A 13,026-nucleotide genomic window follows, 5' to 3' on the forward strand; every position below is an offset into this window, starting at 1 on the left:
TTCCAGAAAATCAAGGATGGTTCATTATTCACAAGTCAATATTCTGATACCCTATATCAACAAAATTAAAAATCATATGATTACCTCAAAAGATGCAGAAAAAGCATTTGGCAAAATTAAAAAATGATTCAGGATAGTGACAGTTAACAAGGTGAGTTCAGAGGCAATGTATCTCAAGATATGAAGACCATACACAAAAACCCAGAGCCAAATCATATTCCATCATAAAAAATGGAGAAAATTTCCTCTAAGATTAGTAATAAGATAAGTATGTGCATTCCTGCCACTTACTCAACATAGAGCTGGTAATCCTTGCCACGGCAATCATAAAGAGAAATAAGAAAAAGAGATAAGAGGCAATCTCTGTCCCCTGTTTTTTTCTAATTCTCTGTGTCTGTTTCTGTGTTTTAGGAAAGGCAGCTATGCCTCCTGCTCTTGAAAGTAATGGTTTTATGAGGAAGAAGTCTTGCAGCACACGGCATTGCAGTGTCCCCTGTTTCCCAGGACATGGTGCTTTGGGGAGTGTCTCCTTTGTGTGCAGCTTGTGCACTGCTGTTTAGTTCTGGCCACTCTTTCCTTCAGTCCAGTCATCTACAGAGGTTCTTTTCACCTGTTGTGGGTATTGTTTCATCCCCTGTCAATCTAAGTGTGTTTTAACAAGGTGTGAACTGGTCTGTTCATGAAATGAGACCTGCCAATGTCCCCTCTGGAACTGAGGTCAGGAGATGAGGTGTTGGTGGGTTTTGTGCTGATCTTCTTGGGGATAGAACTTGCAGCATTGGAACTGAAGTAAGTGTTCTTGGAAAGGGTGAGTCTGCCAAGCTCAGGGAAGCAGATCTTAGGATAAGCAAGTTATGTAGTGCGTGTTGGCACCATACAGGTTGCCACAGGTGGCTGTGTGGTTATTGCTGGGGGCAAGGGACAGAAATGGAGTTTTTTAGTTCCTTTTTTCCTGGTAGGGTCTCCTCATGATTCCTGCCTCACTGGACCATGCTCCAAGATAAGTAAGTAAGTCTCCCTCCCTTCTGCCCCTGGTGTTTTTCAAACTGCTGCTTCCATGTTGTATCTCTGTTGTCATGTTGATTCGTTTAAGGGCAGGGACTCCATTTCCTAATGGCCTCTGGGGTCTCCCAGAGCGAAGCCTCCTGATTTTTAAAATTCCAGGCTCTAAGTCTTGCTGGTTATAATAACTCACATAATTTGGCCCTTCTTTCTTTCAAAGCCAAGTATTATGAGGATTTATCTTCCCCATGAAGTCTTTCCACTGTAGTCTTTCACCTTTCTCTGAGCCACCAGTTCCCTCCCCACCATGGACAGCCATGATCTGTTTCACTCCTAAACTGCATCTCTTCTTCCTACCTTCGTTGCTATGACCTCTTCTCTACTTTTAGTTGTAGAGTTTGTTCTGACAGTCTTTGGGTCATTTTCTGGGTTATTTATGAGGATGTGAGTGTTACCTAGTTATATACATGGGACAAGTTAAACTTAGGGTCCTTCTACTTCAACATCTTCCCAGCCTTTATTTTAGTGTTTAATGGTAAAATTATTTATCTAAAATTCAAATTCAACTGGACTCTCTGTTTTAGCTGGTAATCTTATGACCACTGCTTAATCTATTGCTCTATTTGTAATGCAAAGTAAAAGGGGATACATGGGTCTCTGGGAACGCCCACCTGGGACTTTTCCTCAGTCTTGAAGGTAAATAATCCCAAAGTGGTGTTAAAGCCCTCTGATATTTACCTTCAACACTGAGGAAAAGTCCCAGTGTGGGGGTTCCCAGAGACCCATGTATCCCCTTTGACTTTGCATTACAATGCATTAGGCATTAGACTAATGCCTAATTCAAGAGGCAAAAGCAAAAGCAAATATTGAATCATTAGAGACTACATCATAAATTATTCGTGTAGTATATGTTGTCTAATCAAACTTAATAAATAAAATAAAGCTATCCTATGACCCAGCAATTGCACTACTTGGTATTTACCCCAAAGATACAGATGTAGTAAAAAGAAAGGCCATATGTACCCCAATGTTCATAGCAGCAATGTCTACAATTGCCAAATTGTGGAAAAAGCTGAGATGCCCTTCCACAGATAAATGGATAAAGATGTGGTTCATATATACAACGGAAGATTACTCAGCCATCAGAAAGGATAAATACTTGACTTTTGCACTGACATGGATGGAACTCGAGGAGATTATGCTGAATGAACTAAGTCAAGCAGAGAAAGTCAATTATCATACGGGTTCACTTGTGGAACATAAAGAATAGCATAGAGAACGTTAAGACAAGGAAGGGAAAAATGAAGGGGGGAGTCAGACAGGGAGACAAACCATGACAGACTATGGACTCCAAAAACCAAACTAACAGTTTTATAAAGGAGGGGTGGGTGGATGGGTGAGCCTGGTGATGGGTATTAGGAAGGCATATATTGCATGGAGCCCTAGGTGTGGTGCATAAACAATGAATCTTGGAACACTGAAAAAATAAAATAAAATTTAAAAAATGTTTTAAAAGATGGGCATGGATTGCATGGAGCACTCAGTGTTATATGCGAACAATGAATCATAGACTATTACATCAAAAACTAATGATGTACTGTATGGTGACTAACATAACGTAATAAAAAAATAAATAAAAGGATACTTTAAAACAAAAAAACAAAAACAAACCTCAAATAAATAGCCTAACCTTACATCTAAATGTGCTAGAAAAAGAACAACAAAAACAACAACAAACAAACAAATGTCCAGTAGCAGAAGGAGGAAAGGAATGATAAAAATCAGAGTAGAAACAAATGAAACAGTGACTTAAAAATGGAGCAGATAAATGAAAACAGGAGCTGTTTCTTTGAAAAGATCAACAAAATTAATAAACTTCTAGCCAGATTCATCAAAAAGGAGAGAGTACTCAAATGAATAAAATCAGAAATGAAAGAGGAGAAATAACAACCAACAGAGATATAATAACAGAATATTATGAAAAATTATATGCCAACAAATTGGACAAACTAGAAGAATTGAATAAATTCCTGGAAATATATAACTTTCCAAAACAAAATTAGGAAGAAATAGAAACTGAACAAATTGATTATGAGCAATGAAGTTGATTCAGTAATCAAAAACCGCCCAACAAATAAAAGTCCAGAACCAGATGTCTTCACAGTTGAGTTCTACCAAACATATAAAAAAGACTTAATTCTTCTCACACTATTCCAAAAATAGAAAAATAAGGATAACTTCCAAATTCATTCTGAGGCCAGCATTACTCTGATATAAAAACCAGAAAAAAGATACTCAAAAAAGAAAACTAGAAGTCAATATTACTGATGAACTCAAATGCAACAATCTTTAAAAATACTAGCAAACTGAAAACAATGTATAAAAAAAATCTTTTTTTTTATAAAAAAATCTTTTTTTTTTATACATCGTTTTCAGTTTGCTAGTATTTCACCACAATCAAGTTGGATTTATTCCGGGGATGCAAGTGTGGTTCAATATTCACAAATCAATCAATCATCACATTAACAAGAGAAAAGATGAAAATCATATGATTATCTCAGTAGACACAGAAAAAGCATTTGACATTCTACAATATTCATTCATGATAAAAACTTTCAACAAAGTAGGTTTAAAGGAAACATACCTGAACATAATAAAGTCCATATATGAAAAATTCACAACTACATCATACTTAACGCTGAAAAAACTGAGAGCTTTTACTCTAGGAACAGACAAGTGTGTCCACACTTAATACTTTTATTCAATATAGGGCTAGAAGTCCTAGCCACAGCAATTAAACAAGAAGAAGAAATAAGAACATCCAAATTGGTAAGAAATAAGTAAAACTTCCACTATTTGCAGATGACATAACAGTATATATAAAAAACCTTAAAGACTCTATTTTTTAAAAGAAACTACTAACAGTGATAAATGAGTTCAATAAAGTCAGAGGATACAATATTAATGTATAGAAATCTGTTGCATTTCTATACATTAATAATAAAATAGAGGAAAAGGTATTAAGAAAACTACCTCATATATAATTGCACCACAGGAATAAAATACCTAGGAATAAACATAACCTAGAAGGTGAAAGATAACTACAAAAACTATAAAACACTGATGAAAAGAAATTGAAGGTTACATAAAGAAATGGAAAGGTATTCCACATACATGGATTGGAAGAACAAATAATATTAAAATGTCTATGCTACACAAGGCAATCTATTGATTTAGTGCAACTTCATGAAAATACCAACAACATTTTTCACAGAACTAGAAAAAATAATGCTAAAATTTGTACAAAACTGCAAAAGAGGGACCTCTGGGTGGCTCATTCAGTTAAGTGTCTATCTTCAGCTCAGGTCATGATTCCAGGATCCTGAGATTGGGTTCCACACTGGTTTCCTTGGTCAGCGGGGAGCCTACTTCTCTCTCTGCCTGCTGCTCCCCTTGCTTGTGCTCTCTCTCTCTCTCCCTGACAAATAAATAAATAAAATCTTTTTTTAAAAAAAGAAAAGAAAGAAAGAAACTGCAAAAGACCTTGAATAGACAAGACGATCTGCAAAAAGACCAAAGCTGGAAGCATCACACTGCCAGGTTTTAAGATATCCTAAAGTCTGTAGTAATCAAAACAGAATGGTACTGGCACAAAAGTAGACATGTCAATCAATGGAACAGAACCAAAAGCCCAGAAACAAACTCACAATTTTATGGTCAATTAATCAATGACAAAGTAGGGAAGAATATGCAATAGTAAAGACAGCTTTTTTTTTTAAACAAGTAATGTTGGGAAAACTGGACAGCTATCACAAAAGAATGAAACTGAACTACATTCTTACACCATACACAAGAGTAAACTCAAAATGGATTAAAAACTAAATGTGGAAACTGAAAAAAAAAAACTCCTAGAAAAAGACATGGGCAGTAATTTCTTTGACATAGGTTGCACAAATATTTTTCTAGATACATTTCCTGAGGTAAGGGAAACAAAATACACTATTAGATTACATCAAAATAAAGTTTTTCACAGTGAAGAAATCCATCAACAAAACAAGAAGTCAACCTAATAAATGGGAGAAGATATTTGCAACTTATGTATCCAATAAGAAGTCAATATCCAATATACAGAAAGAACATATACAACTCAGCATCAAAACAACACATATTCTTATTTAAAAATGGGCACAGAAACTGAATAGACATTTTTACAAAGAAGACATACAGATGGCCTCAGACACAGGAAAAAATGCTCAACATCACTAATCATCAGGGAAATTCAAATCAAAACCTCAGTGAGTATCATTTTACACATGTCAGTGTGTCTAAAATAAAAAGCACAGAAATAAGAATTGTTGGCAAGGATGTGGAGAAAAAGGAACCCTTGCACACTGTTGGGGGAAATGCAAGTTAGTGTAGCCACTGTGGAAAAGTATGAAGCTTCCTCCAAAAATTAAAAAGAGAGGAGAAAGGAAGATGACAGTGGAGTATAAGGACTCTAGACTCACCTCGTCTGAAGAATAAAGCTAGATAACTATCCAAACATCCTAAATACCCTTCAGAAATCAACAAGAGGACTGACACAACAAACTCCACAACTAAAAGGAGAGAAGATGCCATGTCAAAGAAGGTAGGAAGTGTGGAGTTATGGTTTAGGAGAGAAATTGTATCCTGACTCCTGTGGAAGGGAGGGAGTAATGGTAGCTGAGAAGTGGGAGAGAGAGGAGCACACAGGGAAATGCATAAGGAGAGTGTATCCCCATAGCCACTGGTTTGGAAAATCAGAGTGACAGAATTTCATGAGATTTTGCAACAAATGGGGCCTAAATCCTGAGATTTTAAAGGGCAGCAGGTTTGACTGAGACAGAACCTGAAAGGTACTGTGTTGTTCTTGGAGAGAAGGCAAGCAAACTGTCGGTGGGCATACAGTGTGGCAACAACAATCTGAAGAGCACCTGGGGTGGACAGCATGAAGGTTATTTGCTTTTCTTGGAGCATGTTCCATAAAGGCAGCATCAATGGAGATACCTCTCCAGGATCAAAAGAGCTGGCCAGAACCTTTTCCCTCCCTTGCCGCTCAGCACAAAACAAAAATGCTTGCAGGAAGTAGCTCAACCAGGACACTGGCTGCCTAAATTGTTTACACCAAACCCCACATCCCTGCACTCTAACGGGATTGCTCTTCTGAGTCAAGTTTGTCTCAGCCCCAGCACAGTGGGCCCTTCCCCCTGGAAGACCAGCACAAACCCCTAACACACCACACCACATCTCCCAACCAGAGAGTTTTTCAAGGCTTCAGTTTCAGTGAAGGTAGTGACAGGTCTCATTTCACAGGCAGAAAAACACACTTAATTAAAATGCATCACACTGAGACCAGAGAACAAACAATGCCCACAGCAGGCAAGAAGATCCTCTGCAGATGACTGGCCTGAGGGACAGAGCAGCCAGAACACAACATGAGAGCACATAGAACACATACTGGAGGAACTTCCTATAGCACCAGGCCCTGGGCACTATGTGACCTCTCTATTACAAGGCCAATAGTTTCAGGAACAAGAGAAAAAAACGGCTTTTCTTTTCTTTTTTTAATGGAATTTTTGAAATTTCTTTTCAGTGTAACAGTACCCATTGTTTTTGCACCACACCCAGTGCTCCATGCAATCCGTGCCCTCTCCAAATACCCACCACCTGGTTCCCCAACATCCCACTCCCTGCCCCTTCAAACCCCTCAGATTGTTTTTCAGAGTCCATAGTCTCTCATGGTTCACCTTCTCTTCCAATTTCCCCCAACTCCCTTCTCCTCTCCATCTCCCCTTGTCCTCCATGATATTTGTTATGCTCCACAAATAAGTGAAACCATATGATAATTAACTCTCTCTGCTTGACTTATTTCACTCAGCATAATCTCTTCCAGTCCCATCCATGTTGCTACAAAAGTTGGGTATTCATCCTTTCTGATGGAGGCATAATACTCCATAGTGTATATGGACCACATCTTCCTTATCCATTCGTCCGTTGAAGGGCATTTTGGTTCTTTCCACAGTTTGGCGACCGTGGCCATTGCTGCTATAAACATCGGGGTACAGATGGCCCTTATTTTCACTACATCTATATCTCTGGGGGAAATACCCAGTAGTGCAATTGCAGAGTCATAGGGAATCTCTATTTTTAATTTCTTGAGGAATCTCCACACTGTTTTCAAAAACAGCTTTTCTAATACAGAGAAGAAAGCAGAGACTTAGACAAAAAATGAGAAACTGGAGAAATTTATCCCAAATAAAAGAATAAGATAAGGTTATGGTCAGAGATCTAAGCAAAATAGATATAAGCTACATGTCTGATGGAAAATTTAAATAAAAAATCATAAGTATACTCACTGGGCTTGAGGAAAGAATGGAAGACATCAGTGAGACCTTTACCGCAGAGATAAAGGAGTTAAAAAAGAATCAATCAGACATGAAAAGTACAATAAATGTGATTAAAAACACACGTGATACAATGCATGGAATGAATTAATGAATGAATTAATGACCTAGAAGACCAAGTATTGGAAAGCAATGAAGTTGAACAAAAGAGAGAAAGAACAATTAAACAACACAATGATAGACTTGGGGAACTCAGTGACTCCATCAAATATAATAACTTTCACATGATAGAAGTCCCAGACGAAGACAGAGAAAAGGGCAGAAAAGTTATGAGAAGAAAGAATAGTTGAAAACTTCCTTAATCTGGGGAAGGAAACATACATCCAGATCCAAGAGAAACAGAGAACTCCCATTAAAATCAACAAAAGTAGATCCACACCAAGAAAAACTATAATTAAATTGCCAAATAAATGATAAACAAAAAAATTTAAAAGCAGCAAGATAAAAGAAGTCTTTAACTTACAAGGAAAGACCCATAAGGCCAGTTAGAGATTTCTCAACAGAAACATGGCAAGTCAGAAGAGAGTGGCATGGTATATTCAACGTACTGAATGGGAAAGATCTTCAGTGAAGAATCTTCTATCAAGCAAGGCTACCATTCAGGATAGAAGAAGAGATAAAGAGTTTCTCAGAAAAAAAAAAAACTCTACAGGAAATATTAAAGGGGATTCTTTGAGTGGAAAAGAGAGCAAACATGGCAGAATGCAGGCAGGAAAAACAATTGCAGTAAAAATGAATATTTCTGTAAAAAGTCAAGGAATTCATGAAAAGAAATATAAAACATAATAACATATACATAAAACATGGAGAGGACAGGAGATAAGAATGGGTTCAAACTTAAGCCATCAAATTAATATATATTGTTATTTGAAGAACAGGTTAGATACAAATCTAAAGGTAACAATATATCAGAAGCCACTAACAAACATGCAAAGAATAAAGAGAGAAATCCAAATATATCAATAAAGAAAATCAGCAAACTATAAGAGAGAAAGACAAGAATGGATTTGAAAAAATCTTCAGAAACAACAACAAAATAAATAATAAAATGACAATATATACTATGTATCAACAATTGCCTTGAATGTAAATGGCACTGCAATCAAAAGACAGGGAGGGTGACAGGGTGCATTAAAAAAAAAAAACTAAATCCATCTCTATGCTACCTACGAGAGAATTATTTTAGACCTAAAGACACCTGCAGATTGAAAGTGAAGGAAGGGAAAAACATCTATCATGCGAATGAATGTCAAAAGAAAGCTGGAGTAGCAATACTTATATCCAACAAAATAGATTTTAAAACAAAGATTGTAACAAGAGACAAAGAAGGACACTATGTAGTAACAAAGGGGACAATCCAACAAGAAGATATAACAACTGTAAATATTTAGGACCCAACATGAAAGCACTGAAATATATGAAACAATTAATAATGAATATAAGTATCTAATTGATAATACAATAATAAGGGACTTTAACACCCCACTTACAACAATGGACAACTCATCTAAACAGAAAACCAACAAGAAAACAATGGCTTTGCATGACACACTATACCAGGTGAACCTAAGAGATATAACCAGAGCATTCTATCCTAATACAGCAGAATACACATTCTTCTCAAGTGCACATGGAACATTCTCCAGAACACACCACATATTAGCCCACAAAACAAGCCTCAATAATTCAAAAATACCATGAATTTTTTTTAAGATTTATATATTTGAGACAGAGAGCAAGACCATGAGTGAGAGGAGGGGCAGAGGGAGAGAACCTTCAAGCAGACTGCTGAGTTTGGAGCCCAGTGCAGAGTTCGATCTCACAGTCCATGAGATCATGACCTGAACTGAAACCAAGAGTCAGATGCTTAACTGACTGAGCCACCCAGTTGCCCCCCATGCATCATTTCTGACCATGATGATATGAAACAAGAAGTCAACCAAAAGAAAAAATATGGAAAGGCCAAAATACTTGGAAGTTAAATAACATACTACTTAACAATGAAGGAGTCGACCAGGAAATAAAAAAGAAATTAAAAAGCACATGGAAACAAAAGAAAATGAAAACACAATGGTCCACAACCTTTGGGATGTAGCAGAAGGTTTCTAAGAGGGAAGCTGATAACAATATAGGCCAACTACCTCAAGAAGAAAGAAAAATTTCAAAAAATCTAACCTTATACCTAAAGGAGCTAGAAAAAGAACAGCAAACAGAACCTAAAAGCAGCAGAAGGAAGGAAATAATAAAGATTGGAGCAGAAATATATGATATAGAAACTTAAAAGCAATAGAACAGATCAATAAAACCAGGAGCTGCTTCCTTGGATAAAGAATTCAATAAAATTGATTAACCTCTAGCCAGAATTATCAGGAAAAAAAAAGAAAGAAAAAGGGCTCAAATAAATAAAGTCACAAATGAGAGAGGAGGAAAAAACACCACCACAAAAATACAAACAGCTGTAAGAGAATATTGTGTAAAACTATATGCCAAAAAATGGGAAAACCTGGAAGCAATGGATAAATTCCTAGAAACATATACACTACCAAAATTGAAACAGGAAGAAATACAAAATTTAAATCAACTGATAACCAGAAAGTGAATAAGTAATCCAAAAACTCCCAACAAACAAAAGCTCAGGACCAGATGACTTCACAAACAAATTCTACCAAACATTTAAAGAAGAGGTAATACTTACTCTTCTCAAACTAGTCTTTAAAAATAGAAAGGAAAGAAAGCTTCCAAACTCATGCTATGAAGCTAGCAATTCCCTGGGGAGAAAAAAAAAAGGCACCATAAAAAAGAGAGAGAGAGAAATACAGAGTAGTACTCCATGAGGACCATAGATGAACAAATCCTCAACAAAATATTAGCAAATGGAATTCACCTATACATTTAAATAACCATTCAACATGATCAAGAGGGGTTTATTCCAGGGTTGCAAGAATAGTTCAATATTTGCAAATCAATCAACAGGACACATCACATCAATAAGGAAAAGAATAATAATTATATGATCATTTCAAGAGATGCCAAAAAAGCATCTGACAAAGTACAATATCCATTCATGGTAAAAACTGTCATCAAAGTGGGTTAGAGGGAACATACCCTAACATAATAAATGTTATATAGGAAAACCCACAACTAACATTATCCCTAATGAGGAAATACTTAGAGCTATTCCTGTAAGATCAATAACAAGATAAAGGGGCGCCTGGGTGGCTCAGTGGGTTAAGCTACTGCCTTCCGCTCAGGTCATGATCTCAGGGTCCTGGGATCAAGTCCCACATCGGGCTCTCTGCTCAGCAGGGGGCCTGCTTCCCTTCCTCTCTATCTGCCTGCCTCTCTGCCTACTTGTGTTCTCTGTCAAATAAATAAATAAAATCTTAAAAAAAAAAAAAAACAAGATAAAGATATCTACTCTCACTACTTTTCACATAGTACTAGAAACAGTATAGAAATCAGACAACAAAAAGGGAAAAAAGGTATCCAAATCAGTAAGGAAGAAGTTAAACTTTCATTCTCTACAGATGACATATTATATATATAAAACACAAAAGACTCCACCAAAAAAAGGTAGAAATAGTAAACTAATTCAGTAAAGTCACAGAATACAAAATCAATGTACAGAAATCTTGCATTTCTATACAACCAATAATGAAGTGGCAAAAAAAAAGAAGTTAAGAAAACAATACCATCTACAATTGCACCAAAAGTAATAAGATACCTAGGAAAAAGCCTAATCAAAGAGGCAAAAGATGTGTGTACTGAAAAACATGAAACACAGGTAAAAGAAATTGAAGATGACACAAAGAAATGGAAAGACCCTCCATGCTCATGGATTGGAAGAAAAACTATGGTTAACAGGTCTATAGTATCCAAAGCAACCTACATGTTTAATGTAATCCTTATCAAAACATGAAAAACATTTTTCACAGAACTAGAACAATTTTTAAATGTGTATAGAGCCCCAAAAGACCCCAAATAGCAAAAGCAATATTGAAAAAGAAGAACAAAACTGGATCCCAGATTTGAAGATAAACTGCAAAGCTGTCGTGATCAAAACAGTATGGTACTGGCACAAAAATAGACCCATATATCAATAGAACAGAATAAACAACCCAGAAATGGACCCAGGATTATGTGATCAATTAATCCATGACAAAGGAAGCAAGAATATACAGTAAGGAAAAGACAGTCTCTTCAATAAATGGTGTTGGGAGAACTGGATAGCTACATGTACAAGTGCAAAACTGGACCACTTTTTTTAGACCATACACATAATCAAAGTCAAAATGGATTAAAGACCTAAATGTGAGACCTGAAACCATAAAACTCCTAGAAGAACACTGGTAGTAATTTCTTTGACATCAGTTGTAGCAACATTTTTCTAGATATGTCTCCTCAGGCAAGAGAAAAAAAAAAAACAAAAATAAATTACTGGGACTACACCAAAATCTATTGCACAGCATAGAAAACAATAACCAAAACAAAAAGACAACTTACTGAATGGGAGAAGATGTGTCCAATAAGAAGTTAATATGCAAAATACATAAAACCTTATATAACTCAACACCAAAAACCATGAACAATCCAAATAAAAAATAGGAAAGGACCTGAGTAGACACTTTTCCAAAGAAGACTTGTAGATGGCCAACAGAGACATGAAAAGATGCTCAACATTGTTAATCATCAGAAAAATGCAAATCAAAACCACAGTTAAATAGTACCTCATACCAGCAGAATGACTGGAATCAAAAAGATAAGAAATAACAAGTGTTGGTGAGCATGTGGTGGAAAGGGAACACTTGTGGACTATTGGTGGGATTGTAAATTTGTGCAATCACTGTGGAAAACAGTATGGAATTTCCTCAAAAAATTAAAAGTAGGTATACCATGTGATCCAGTAATTCCACTATTGGGTATTTACCCAAAGAAAATGTAAATGATAATTCAAAAAGATATCTGTACCCTTATGTTTATTGCAGCATTATTTATAATAGCCAAGATATGGAATCAAACAATGTGTCCCCTCAATAGAGAATGGATAAGGAAGATGTGGTGTGCGTGTGTGTGTGTGTGTGTGTGTGTGTGTGTATATATGTATATATATATATATATGAAGACTTATAGATGTCTTGTAGATGTATCTATATCACTTGTAGATGTATATATATATCATATATATGAGATATATATATATATATATATATATATATATATATATATATATCACATATACCATGCAATGGTATGTTAGCAGCCATAAAAGGATAAGATTGTGCCATTTGTGACAACATAGATGGATCTAGAGGGTATTATGGTAAGTGAAATAATTCAGAGTGAGAAAGACAAATACCACATGATTCCATTCTTTTTTAAAAGATTTTATTTTTTTATTTGAAAGACAGAAATCACAAGGAGGCAGAGAGATAGAGAGAGAGGAGGAAGCAGGTTCTCTGCTGAGCAGAGGGCCCAACAAGGGGCTCGATCCCAGGACCCTAAGATCATGACCTCAGCCGAAGGCAGAGGCTTAACCCACTGAGCCACCCAGGTGCCCCCACACATGATTCCATTCTTAAGTGGAATCTAAAACAAAACA

This window comes from Mustela putorius, unplaced genomic scaffold, assembly GCF_011764305.1.
Source record: "Mustela putorius furo isolate JIRA1106 unplaced genomic scaffold, ASM1176430v1.1 tig00003862_pilon_pilon_pilon, whole genome shotgun sequence".
Lineage (NCBI taxonomy): Eukaryota > Metazoa > Chordata > Mammalia > Carnivora > Mustelidae > Mustela > Mustela putorius.